This window comes from Macrobrachium nipponense, chromosome 4 (assembly GCF_015104395.2).
Source record: "Macrobrachium nipponense isolate FS-2020 chromosome 4, ASM1510439v2, whole genome shotgun sequence".
NCBI lineage: Eukaryota > Metazoa > Arthropoda > Malacostraca > Decapoda > Palaemonidae > Macrobrachium > Macrobrachium nipponense.
Window position 1 is genome coordinate 51,106,965 of NC_061100.1, and position 12,997 is coordinate 51,119,961.

Consider the following 12,997-nt stretch of genomic DNA (forward strand, 5'->3'; position numbering starts at 1 on the left):
TCAAAAGAAATGTGTAAAAAGTATTAATATTCAAGCAAGTAGTATGGTTACGCTTAATAGCAAACATGTGAGCTGCCTGCATGGAGCACCATTTTTTTTTTTTTTTTTTTTTTTTTTTTTTTTTTTTTTTTTTTTTTTTTAATGGAGCTCTGACTTCTGTCACAAATGATGTTGGGGCTGCACTTATCTAGTGCAAGTGATTGGTTTGCGACCGTTTTATATTAGTCTGTAATGTCTTTCTAGTCCATACAGTGTAAATTTCTACCACAATGTTTCTGACCCTTTGAAGATATGTAGACGACCCTGTGTTTCAGTTTTTCTTGTGGTACATCCGTGTGTGTGTGTGTGTGGGTGTGTGTATATATATATATATATATATATATATATATATATATATATATATATATTTATATATATATATATATATATATATAGTGTGTGTGTTATATGTGTATAGGGTGTTGTATGGGTGTTGTCAATACATATATTGATAATTAGAAAATGGTATGCAGAAATCCTAGCACTTTCGGCTATAAAGACATCGTCAAATAATAAAGACGATAGTGCTTGGATTTCTACCTATCATTTTCACCCTTGTTTGTGTGTGTACTATATATATATATATATAATATATATAATATATATTATATATATATAGTATAGATATATATTTGTAATTTGGGTGTGTACGTGACTGTGAACAACAAAAATAATTGCTTTTGTATATAATTATTGGTATATATACCTGACCCCGATACCCAAATTTCTTCAACCCTTCTGCTTCTCGGTAAAACTTCCTTTACTCAGACTGTTCTGTTTTCTTCTGCCCCTTCTCTTCATGAGTGTTGGTAGCAATTTATGCCCCAAGGGGAGGAGCCAGAGATCGCAGTGTTGGGTTTGGCATATGGGGTTGCGAAGTGGGTTGGGAGCGTTAGGGTAGCTGACAGTGGATGGATAGATACTTGTTGGTTTGGGGATGGGGAGGGGAAGCTCCGGTTGTTGGAAGGAGGGAGAAGAAAGCGTTTTAAGGGAAATATATTTTTCCGCGAGGCTTTGCACACGTACAGTTGTGGAGGTGTATGAGTGAATAGGCTGATCTCGAATGAGTGACGTCACGGAGTGCTGGACTCCTTTTTTGGCGTTATCTCAACGGGACCAATCTGTAAATCATGTTTGTTGTGTGAGTGCGATCGTTGGCGACGTGTCTGTTTATGACTTGCTTGTTTTGTGAACCAACTTTAAAATGGAGCAGTACCCTTCAGTAACCAGCACTATCCCATCCACGTTGGGTGATCCACGAGAAACAGCAGCTTTCCTGAAATTCTTGTCAGTGTTCGTTGTATCGGCATGGTGAAGTTTTTTTTTATTACAAATATCAATTAATTATATACAAACTTTTCATGATTATGTCAACAATATAACATACAAAGAAAGATATTTGAAATGGAGTATATTTCATAATTTCAGATATTATTTACTAATAAATGGAAGTACATTAATTTCATGAATTCAAATATTATTCACATACTTACTTGTGAAATGTTTTTCAAGTTCATATGCATTTGATAATACCCACTTTGTTACTTTATTTTACATTTTAACATTGAAATACATGGTGAATTGGTGCCGGAGCAGCTTGCAGAATGAATATCTTTTCGTTATCTAATCATTGATGCGACGGACTATAACTTTTAACGATTCCTGCGTCTCGGCCATTTCAGACCTGAGAAAACTATGAGCATTTCCAAATTCCTGAGCCCTGCGGAAATGTTGCGACCTATAATGCAGATGTGAATGATTGCACTTGTACCTTTGGATTAGAAATTCAGAATCTTCAATGTTTCCAGGCTGAAGGGGAAACGTTATGAAGATGAAGGTCAAAATCGAGGACCTCGGCAACATCACATCTGACCACCAAACATGGTCAGCTCATATTGACAATTGTGACAACTGGAGAAAGTGTTCATAAGAGGATCATCTGTTTTTTAATTTAGGGACGTCGACTTACCAGAATGGTCTCCCCACACAATTAATTTTATCCAAGTGAACGACTTCAGGAATTGCTGCGAAACTCGACAAACAAAAATGGAACAGTTCCACGACTGGAAGTCTCAAAGGTACTAAGCAACTCCAGCATAGACGTGAGTTCTCAAAAATATTATACATCCACAAAATCAAGAAGATAAGAGTTGTAAATTGATCAGTTCACCAGTGAAAACCAGGAGCTTTTGCTTTGGAAATCCAATTCTGCCCTAGAATTTGTAATGAGACGATCACTATCTCCACATGGTCTTTATCCCCCAGCTAGCTGAGGTATTCGCTCGTCATTCTCACTGGCGACCTATGGCTCATGGAATCATCTCCTTCCATGTCATGTGACATATTTAACATAAGTTATAAAAATACTATCTATTCCTCTTACTTTCACTTGCTGCAGTCCATTGTTTTCTGGAAAGTATGATGCCGGATCGTTGGCAGTCAGTCATTTGTTTGCAGCTGCCAGTTACAAGAAAAGCGAAGTTGAAGATTGTTCTTCTGTTTATTAAGTTTTCGGATGGTCCGCGTCCCAGAAAATCTTTTAAACTACATTTCCGCAGCGATATAAGAGAGAGAGAGAGAGAGAGAATACAAGAATATATATATATATATATATATATATATATCATATATATATATATATATATAGATTTATAGGTGAATGGAAAGATAGATAGATAGAAAGATTGTGAGTAATATGTTTAAGTATGTATGTATTTATGCTCTTAGTTATATTTTGGGGATAAATTACTTCTATATCCCCAGGTCTACCAAGGGGATGTAAAAAGTTTACAGGTTTCTGGGAATAACAACAGGGGTTATTTTAAGGATTGTCAAGATGCCTAAGGAAGAGTACAAAGTGTAAGAGGGCTTTGTGAGTAATTACTGTTCACGAAGGCTGGAGAGTGAAGCCACTCTGCGTAAGACTGTTTTGTATTTAAATGGGCGTTAATGATAATTAGTGAAAGATGTATCAATCTGGTTGTATATGTGGACCGACCATAAGGCTACTTCTGTGAAAAACGTGACTTAGAGAAGAAGTACTGAAGTATAAGGTAGTACACCACTCCAGACAAACCTGATATACTTGACAAAACGAATTTTGCTTGTATGAGGGGCCATCCGTCATCCCACAAATCGATGGAAAGAAATTTTGCTACGCAGAACAGTCGAGTTTGTTCGACATTGGGTCAGAACGAGACCTGAGGTTGAGCAGCTCCGTTGTTAGGGGTACAAGATTTAAGCTTGAATGGACAGTGGGGTGGAAGCTGATCTGTGTGAAGGTGAAAAAGATCCTTGAGTACAGAGAAGGCTCGAGGAAGGATTCCACCGCACATGCGAAGGAGGGAGGGAGGGAGGGAGCCTTGCAGAAGGACTCGTGTACCTGAAGATTGCCAAGATCTTTTGTGGAGACCGAGGGGAGGAAGGCTCGGATCTGTCTTCGAGTGTTTTTATGTGGTTTGATTCAAGGTCATCGGTTCGAGTGTGTTGAAAGGAACTGAAGCATTTCGCCAGGTATTTTAGAACTTCATAAATCGAGCGCTTTGTCTTGGGTTATGTCCAATTCTTGTTCGATTTATGGTCAGAATGTCGCTTTTAAGTTCAGTGGCACAATTTATGGCTTATCCTCGAGCCCTTTCTCTCGCCGTAAAGGCCGAATCACTTCTATCCTTTTCGAGGTTATCTCCCGTGTCGAGCGGTGGTCATGTGTTCGACGCGCTCTCGTGTCGAGCCGTGATCATGTAATAGATGTCCCCTCTGCTCCGCCGAGCGATGATCATGTGTTACATGCTCTCTCTCTGTCGTCGTCGTCGAACAATGATCATCCATTAGACGTATTACTAGGAGGATCTCTCTCTCTCTCTCTCTCTCTCTCTCTCTCTCTCTCTCTCTCTCTCTCTCTCTCTCTCTCTCCTGCGCGGTTGCATATTATATTGGCTGATAAAATCGGGTTCGGAAATTCTTGAATTGTGGAACGTTTTTTCATAAGAAACGGTTGAGGTTTACTTTAACCTACTATAAGTTTGTGGTTTGTATCCGGTCTCTTTCCCATTATCATATTTAAATGTTTTCTAGTTTGGCCCATTCAATTAATTCATAGTAAAACAGATCGGGAATCATTTAGTAGGAAGTCGCTATATATATTTATGGAGGAAATTTTTACCACACACACACACACACACACACACACACACACACACACACACACACACACTTATATGTATACCTATTACCGTAGGTATTAAACTTCTTGCTAGTCTTTGCCATGTTTTATTAAAGTTAGGGAAAAGGAAAAAAAGTAAAAGTTCTACCGAATCCTAAAGCAGAGGTTGGCCCCCCGCCTTCATAATAATAAAAATAATAATAATAGAGGTGATATAAACAATGCTCCCAGGTAGAAAAAGTAGTTAAGCAGCTCTTAACAAACTGCTCCGTTTGGGAGTGAGTCATGCTTTCAAAAAGATTTATTAGATTTTTTTTTCTTTTTTTTTTTGCGCTGGCTGCCAACATACATTGAGTTTTGAGCGGGTGCGTAAGTGACCACAGGATCATCTATGTAAACGTTTGATTTGATGGTTGGTTCGTTCAGGCGATATTTACTTGAAAATGTTCGAGCCAAAATATAAGAGATTAACATGTAACTTTCAGTCTTCATGGATGTATTGGACTGCAACATTTTTACGAAGGATCAACCCTTAAAGCACTTTTACAAACGAGAGAGAGAGAGAGAGAGAGAGAGAGAGAGAGAGAGAGAGAGAGAGAGAGAGAGTGCAGGAATTCGAAATATTACAAAATTGTTGAAGAAATTATTGAGTTTTCGATGACCATTCAGCGGGCTAAACGATAATGGTTGAAAACGAAAGTGGGAAAATATTTGAGGAAAGAGTAAAAGAAGCAATGAAGGAGTCAAGGATACTACGATCTTGAGGAGAGAGAGAGAGAGAGAGAGAGAGAGAGAGAGAGAGAGAGAGAGAGAGAGAGGAGGGAGGGGGAGGAGGAATGCAGTGAAGCGTGTGTCTAGTTAGGGAGGGGCACGGCCTGGGTACGGAGGAGGTAGGGGAAGAGCTGTCATAATTCACGTGCAGTGTTGCCAGATAGTTATAATTCACGTGTAGTGTTGCCAAATAGTTTGATTCCGTGGGTGTTACATTAGAACCGCGCCTCTCTCTCTCTCTCTCTCTCTCTCTCTTTTACTCCACTACTCTCCTCTGCACCCCTCACCCCCCACCCTTCATGCTCCCTCCCAATCCCCGGGTCGTAATAAATGGAAATACACCCAGTGACCTGCTGGAGTAGAGGAGTACAAGACGATGGCGATCCCGTGAACAAACACGAAAAGAATGCTGGAGGAGAGGTGACTGTTGCAAGTTAGGCTGCTGCCACTAGATGTACGTAGTAGTAGTGGTAGTATATTTGGAAAAATCTGCATTTAATTACTGACAATGATGGGAATGAATTATTATCGATGGTGAATTATGAAGGAATTTTAAATATTTAGATTAAAGTATTGAGAGAGAGAGAGAGAGAGAGAGAGAGAGAGAGAGAGAGAGAGAGAGAGAGAGAAATCATGCCTTCACTCAAAATCAAAAAGGACCTCAATGAGGAAGTCACGTGCCGCTCGTTTTGGGATGGGGTCGATGGCATGCATTGCCTGCGGTGGATGGACAGACTTTGCCTGGTTGGGCTCGATTGACAGTCGGAGGTTTGTCTGAGAGAAGAGAGAGAGAGAGAGAGAGAGAGAGAGAGCGGAATGAATAAAGTATTACATAGTTATATGTCTCATTTATTGAATTTGTCTGACATTAGCATTCTTTTAACGCATTGTTAAAAAATTATATATATAGTATTGCATCATATTTAATGCTTTACACGACTTTTAATTATATGTTGATGTATATTTCAGTATGTATTACGGGTCGTTCGGCAGGGGAACTTTTGCAACAAGGGTTCTTGTCAACACTTGGATGGGGGTGGCTAGTATGAAATGCCGGACTCCGTTGTCGCTGCGCTTTTTTTTATGAATTATGAAATATGTTCGTTTTGTTGCGCAAGCAAATATTGTGTGATGGTCGCTTTCACACACACACACACACATACACACACACACACCACACACACTGTATATATATATATATATATATATATATATATATATATATATATATATATATATATACATATATATATATATATATATATATACATATAATATATATATCTATATATATATACATAATATATATAAATATAATAATATATTATATATATATATATATATTGTGTATGTGTGTGAATAAATTTTTCTGTTAAAACAGGATACGTCTCAAATATAAAAGGCCCTTTAAAACACAATGTTCTAAAACTAAGGACTGTTTCGGTGGACTTAGTATTTCCACCTTTAGCAATTAGTGAGTGACAGGAGTTGTTGTTTTTGATGAAGCTGACCTTGTATCAGCACGGGCTCTTGCTCACCGAGCAACCCGTAATACAGAGGGAGTTTCATTGGTGAGGTATATAGTGGGAGATATGCCCTTAGGTAATGCCCTGGAACGTCGCTAAGCTATTGTAGGTTCTGTTAATTGTCTTAATCGGCTTCATCGTTGTCATACGGAAGATGTTTATCTAGTCAGAGTTCCCGGCTCCATTGGAAAGGTTGATCCTATCATTTTGTTGTTTCGTTAGTGAAGATTCCACCATCTGTCATTTGTGTGTGTATGTATGTATTTATGTATATATATATATATATATATATATATATATATATATATATATATATAATGGGATTTTTTTATATAATGACAAGTATTAAGGCACAATTATCGTCGAGTATTCAGCCCACTGTACCCCGGAAATAACTTTCGCCCAATTGATTAATGCATTGTCACCCCAGGGGTTCGATCCGCCGCCTGGTTTATAAACTACGGTGTATAGTGACTGGTCACTCTAAGCTGATATGAGGTGTTCTGTTTACCTGCAGAGTTGTGGTGGTGGGTTTATGTTGACTCTTGAAGTACAATACCTTAGTTCGACAGCCAGCCATAGTATGTAAAGCAGATTCACTATCAACTTGCATCTTTATTGATGGCTCAGTGGTCAAAAGTCATTGTACATCGTTGGTTCTAAACAACGAACTGGTTGGAACCCCACAGAGGACGAAGCCTATCAACTGTAATTCCCCTTGGGTGTAACTTATTCCCGAAGTATATGGAATTAAATATTACACGATGCTGTCAACGGCCACTCCACGTTGAAAGCAACACTTCTAGTTAAACGATATATTATTATTATTATTATTATTATTATTATTATTATTATTATTATTATTATTATTATTATTATTATTATTCTTATTATTATATTATTATTATTATTATTATTATTATTATTATTATTATTATTAGAGGAGACAAGTTATTCGAGGACAGTTGGCTTTGGATAATGCCGAAAGGAGTAATGTTTAATCAGCGAACCCAGTGTAGCAGAATTTTCCATTTGAGTTGTGAATATGCTGTTATTAAAACGCATTGGCCTTTTTCTTGGTTGCTATGAATGGTGCTTACAGAGACGTGAGTGGTGTCTCATTTTGAGTTGGCTGGATAACGTAACCTGCTCTGCGTTAACTTCGATTGTGTCTGGCAGGTTCTGAGAAGGTGTGGGACGAGAAGTAGTTCGTTTTCTTGTTTTAAACTTGAAATTTGCCCCTTCTGTGGAAGAAGCAATATTTCCATGTGCTCATTGTGATGGACGCTTTTCTTTCAAAGTGGGTCCCGCTCTCTCGTGTTCACATAGTGTGTTGTGTGCTGTTAACAGCTTTATGTTGTTTGTGTGCAATATTGTGTACTTGTTTTGTGAGTTTACTTTATAGATATTGTTTTTTTCCTCTATCGTCGAACCTGTAATAAAAGAAAAAATGTTTGACTAATAATGCAGTATTCATCAGCAAAACACAAGATTTACCAAGCTTGCATATGCAATGTATTTTATATCAAGAGAGATGGACCTTAGAAAGGCAGAAACAACTAAGATAAAGTTTGTAGTCATTGGATGAAATAAACCAAAATAGAAAAATGACGAGTAAAGCCAATCTTTCAGATATAAATTTGGGAACAATGATGTCCAATGAGAGCGTCTGCTGAGGTGGAAATCAGTCACTTTTCATGAGCTACTTCGATCTGTTATGTTACATGGACGCGAATCGAGGTCAACCGATGAAACAGCAGTTGGACGGAAGATTCGAGTCAATTGAAAAATGGTACTATACCTAAATATGATATGCACACTTGCTCTGCTGTTAGGATGAGTAAAATCCCGCCGTATTTGGGAAACATAATTAAAAACCTTGAAATTCACTATAGTTTAAAGACCAACTGGTCTCCTTAGGTAATGTCAGAATAATAATAAAGAAAGTTACAATGTTAAGAAAGAAAAAAAACATAATAAATATCCACCTTCAGTCATTACCGAACTGCCATCACTATTAACGACAGTTGTTGAATATTCAGGACCTAACAATATTGTTAAGGTTGGCTGCTTGAATGACATGATGGGACAGAAACTGTGAAACTCAGCGTTTCCGTCATTTGGGTTAAAATTAAGTACTGTCTTAATGAGAGTAGTCTTCCTTCTCTGTGTATTGTTTGTTTTCAATAACAAATTACTCTTTTGCCAACCAACAAATTGTTAGTTGATATGTGCATGAATAGGGCATTATCCACATCTCCCCTATTTATTACATCTCTGTGTTCCCCCGATCGCTGATCAACAAATCTTCCTTTTTGGTATTATAAAGGAATTGACAGCAGTGCCATCTGTGGACGAGATCATGACGAAGTGAGGGTGAGATGGCACGAACATGACCTAGACGGGCTCCCTCACCCAAAGTGAGAAGCGGGCGTTACTTGGCTCCTCTGAGAAACCAAGTCTTACCAAGGATGAGAGGTACGAGACAGCAGACGAAAAGAGGAGAGCTGTAGATGTGAAAGGACACGAAGGACGAGTGGAGGAATTTCGCAGAGGCTTTTGGAGTCTCTCGCCATTTTGGGTTATGGTGAGGATGATACCGATGGCTAATACATAACGAAAAATGCTCTGTGGAGAGGGACGTTTCCGATTCATTTTCACTAAGTCCTTGAGGAAATGGTTCTTTAAGTGGTAAGCAAGTATATCGTCTGAGCGGCTAGTCATTCATTATGTTGAACAATGAAACGACACCGGGTAAAAGATATTGTTTACTCTTTGAGGGAAATTCCTTCTTACATACTAATGGAGTTAATGTGATATCTTATTGATAATCAAAACATAAAATTACGATTGGGTGAAAATCTTTAGGAGGATGAAGTAAAACAACAAAAACTAGTGTAATTTACTCCATTCATCCCTCCCTCTCCATGAGTGATCGCTTGGTGTTGGTGTTCTTCAGTCGGAACGAATTCTTGAGTGGGTGCAGTAAGGTGGCATTTCTTGACCCATAGGGCTCGACAAAAGCGTCCTTGAAAGAGAGGAGAAAATTGGAACGAGTTCACGTTAAAGAGGTCGAACAGCTAGAGAAGAAGAGTTTGAGGAGACAGGAAGAAAAGCAAAAGGCGAAAAGAAATGCAGCTGGTCCCAAAGGGACGCCGCAAAAAAAGAAAAAAAAATGTCCGAGTACTGTGCCCCCACAGTATGCAGCGTCACACAGTCTTTGAATGGTAACGGAATTAGAAAGCAGTGATGTGAGTACATGAAGTGGAAGTGTTCTCCCTAGGGTTCAATCCTTGATGACAACAGTCGAAGTGTAAATGTGGCAGTGACCACTGTCTCGTTTTTACCTCCGGAGCTCCTCGTCCTCGCTGCTACTAGGTGGAACTTGAGTTGCCGCCTAAACCTTTAAAGTATTTTTGTTTATGAAAGTGTGTTTTTACTTACATGAAAGCAGTCGAGTTGTCTGTGTGAATAAGCTGTTTGTTCATTTGTATGATTCGCCAAAGAGAATTATAAGTGTAGGTCATCACACGGAGCACCAAATTCTTTCAGATCCCCGGCGGCTGATCCCGTAAATTTTGTCAAGGGGAGAGCGAATATTGGAATTTTGCTTTGTAATGTACCACACGACCCGATGTCTGCTTCCTGCCGGCCCTCATGACGGTGCCTGCTGCTGCTGCTGCACCAAATGCGTTTGCACATCCCTCGCCCGTTTATTTTCAAACTTCTTCTTCTCTTCTTCTTCTTCTTCTTCTTCTTCTTCTTCTTCTTCTTCCCGAGACCACCCCGGGTGTCGTTAGTAGATCATTTATCGTTGTTTACACTTTCTGCTGTAGGTCAAGTGAATGCTGTTGAAAGTTCTTGAAAAATATGTTTGAGATTTGCCCCAGGCTGCTTCACTCATTCCTTTGGAGCCAACGTCTGAAGATGATCTTTGCCCTTATGTGTTCCTGAGGTCCAGTCTGTGCGACCTTCAAGAGTCTGGTTTTATGATTAGGGCTTGTACTTTGTCTTTGATATGATGCTACTTTGTGATTAATGTTGTATTTTTTCCTTGCGAGTATGTTCATAATCATACTTGGGAAAGAGAGAAGAGCGAAAAAGTCACTTATTTTTTCCTTTGTTGTGGTAAGGAATTTTTTTACCGAAATTGTAAGACGTAATGATATGAAGAACGGCATTTAGTCTGGCCGATAAATTTTAGGGTGAGGCAGAGTTGTGAGATGGAAAAAAAGAAGGCTGAAGGGGTTGGGGGGGGGGGGGTGGGGGGGGGGGTGGGGGGGGGGGGAAGTTACTTGGTTCTCTACCAAGCAGTATTGATACTAGGAGTAACGCTATTTAAAAATAGAGGAAGAACGCGCAAAAGTCAGTCGTATATGAAAGGTTTTGCGTAGGTGACTTCGAGGCGGTGAGCGTTGTATGTAGGCAGTCCAGATGCAAGGGAAGGAAGAGTAAATAGAGTGAAGTTGGTGTTTGGACAGTGAAGTGAGGGAGTAGGTGGTTTTTTGTTTTTATTTGATTTTTTTTCCTAAGTGTCCTGGTATAAAATCAGAGCTCGATGGGGAAAAAGACGGGGGAAGTATTATGTAATCAGGACAGGTAAAAAGATTAGAAAGTAAAATATTTATTGGTGTTTTTTAACAAATTCCTCGAGTGAATTTTGTTCGCCATAATGTTGTGGAACATGTCAATAGACAAGCTGTCAAGAAGAGAAAACAGCCTTTGCTTTGATTGAATGGTTAATCAGAGAGCCTATGGTGTGCGGTAGCTGATGGGCTGCTATCAGTCGTAGTGTGGTTTTGTAAATGACCGCTGAAGCTTGGAGAGCGAAAGAGTTGTAGTAGAATTAGATTCTTAGAGTGGAGGACGTCATGACGATGTGGTGACCGTTCACAATTCTCCATTTTGTGGAGGAGGAATAACAGCAGTGGGCCGATGAATAATATGAAAGGTAATTTGGGTCACATCGCCATAAGGAGATTGCCCGTTATTTAGATTTAACGTTTTAATTGGTGCGAAATGCCGAGTGAAAAGCGACAAATAAAGTTTGCACAAATTTAGTCCATGGAGGTAGTTCTGTCTTGGAGAATTCAAGGCAGTTTAAGCATAACACAGAGAAATTTGTAGGCAGGTTAAGCAAAGCGCCGAGAGAAAAATTTCTAGGTTAAGCAGAGCACCGAGAGAAAAATTTCTAGGTTAAGCAGAGCACTGAGAGAAAAATTTCCAGGTTAAGCAGAGCACCGAGAGAAAAATTTCTAGGTTAAGCAGAGCACCGAGAGAAAAATTTCTAGGTTAAGCAGAGCACCGAGAGAAAAATTTCTAGGTTAAGCAGAGCACCGAGAGAAAAATTTCTAGGTTAAGCAGAGCACCGAGAGAAAAATTTCTAGGTTAAGCAGAGCACCGAGAGAAAAATTTCTAGGTTAAGCAAAACATCGAGAGAAAAATTTTTAGGTTAAGCAAAACATCGAGAGAAAAGTTTCTAGGTTAAGCAAAGCGCTGAGAGAAATTTTAAGGTATTATAAGCAAAGTGCTGAGAGAAATTTTAAGGTATTATAAGCAAAGTGCTGAGAGAAATTTTAAGGCATTATAAGCAAAGCACTGAGAGAAATTTTAAGGTATTATAAGCAAAGCGCTGAGAGAAATTTTAAGGTATTATAAGCAAAGCGCCGAGAGAAATTTTAAGGTATTATAAGCAAAGCGCTGAGAGAAATTTTAAGGTAGTATAAGCAAAGCGCTGAGAGAAATTTTAAGGTATTATAAGCAAAGCGCTGAGAGAAATTTTAAGGGATTATAAGCAAAGCGCTGAGAGAAATTTAAAGGTATTATAAGCAAAGCACTGAGAGAAATTTTAAAGCATTATAAGCAAAGCGCTGAGAGAAATTTTAAGGTATTATAAGCAAAGCGCTGAGAGAAATTTTAAGGTATTATAAGCAAAGCGCTGAGAGAAATTTTGAAGCATTATAAGCAAAGCGCTGAGAGAAATTTTAAGGCATTATAAGCATAGCGCTGAGAGAAATATTAAGGCAGTATAAACTCTAAGCAGAGCACTGAGATAAATTTTAAGGCAGTTTAAGCAAAGCACTTAGAGAAAGAAGTAAAGTAAGGCTGGAAGATGTTATGCGTGTTATATGATGAACGTATTAAACAGGAGCGACATTGGGTGTTCAGAATACAATTTTTTTTGGAAGAGTTTTCATCCTAGGTTTAGTTGCGTGAAGTCATTGCTGGTTTTAGGGCGTTTCGCAGCATCATTTAAACGCACCCACTTACTTATGTCTGCGTTTTGTTTTTCACCATAGCAAATATTTCACTAGCAAGCTTTAAGAGGATGCTAGAATTCTACACCTCTGCTTAAAAGATTCAATCCCAGGTGTCTTATATATGCACGCGTGTAAAATTATATTACCTTTATCTCAAAAGAGCACGCCAGGTCTGGCTTATGGTGTGATGTAGAGAATGAGGCTGAATGCTTCGGTTGCTTGCAAAGGGAGTCATAAAG

The 12,997-nt window shown here is 38.8% G+C and overlaps 1 protein-coding gene across 5 annotated transcripts in view; it reads left to right on the plus strand.

Moving 5' to 3' along the window:
• The window catches only part of LOC135210925 (protogenin B-like), a 677,376-nt gene that overhangs the window by 66,794 nt on the left and 597,585 nt on the right, over positions 1-12,997 (plus strand). The window lies entirely within an intron of this gene.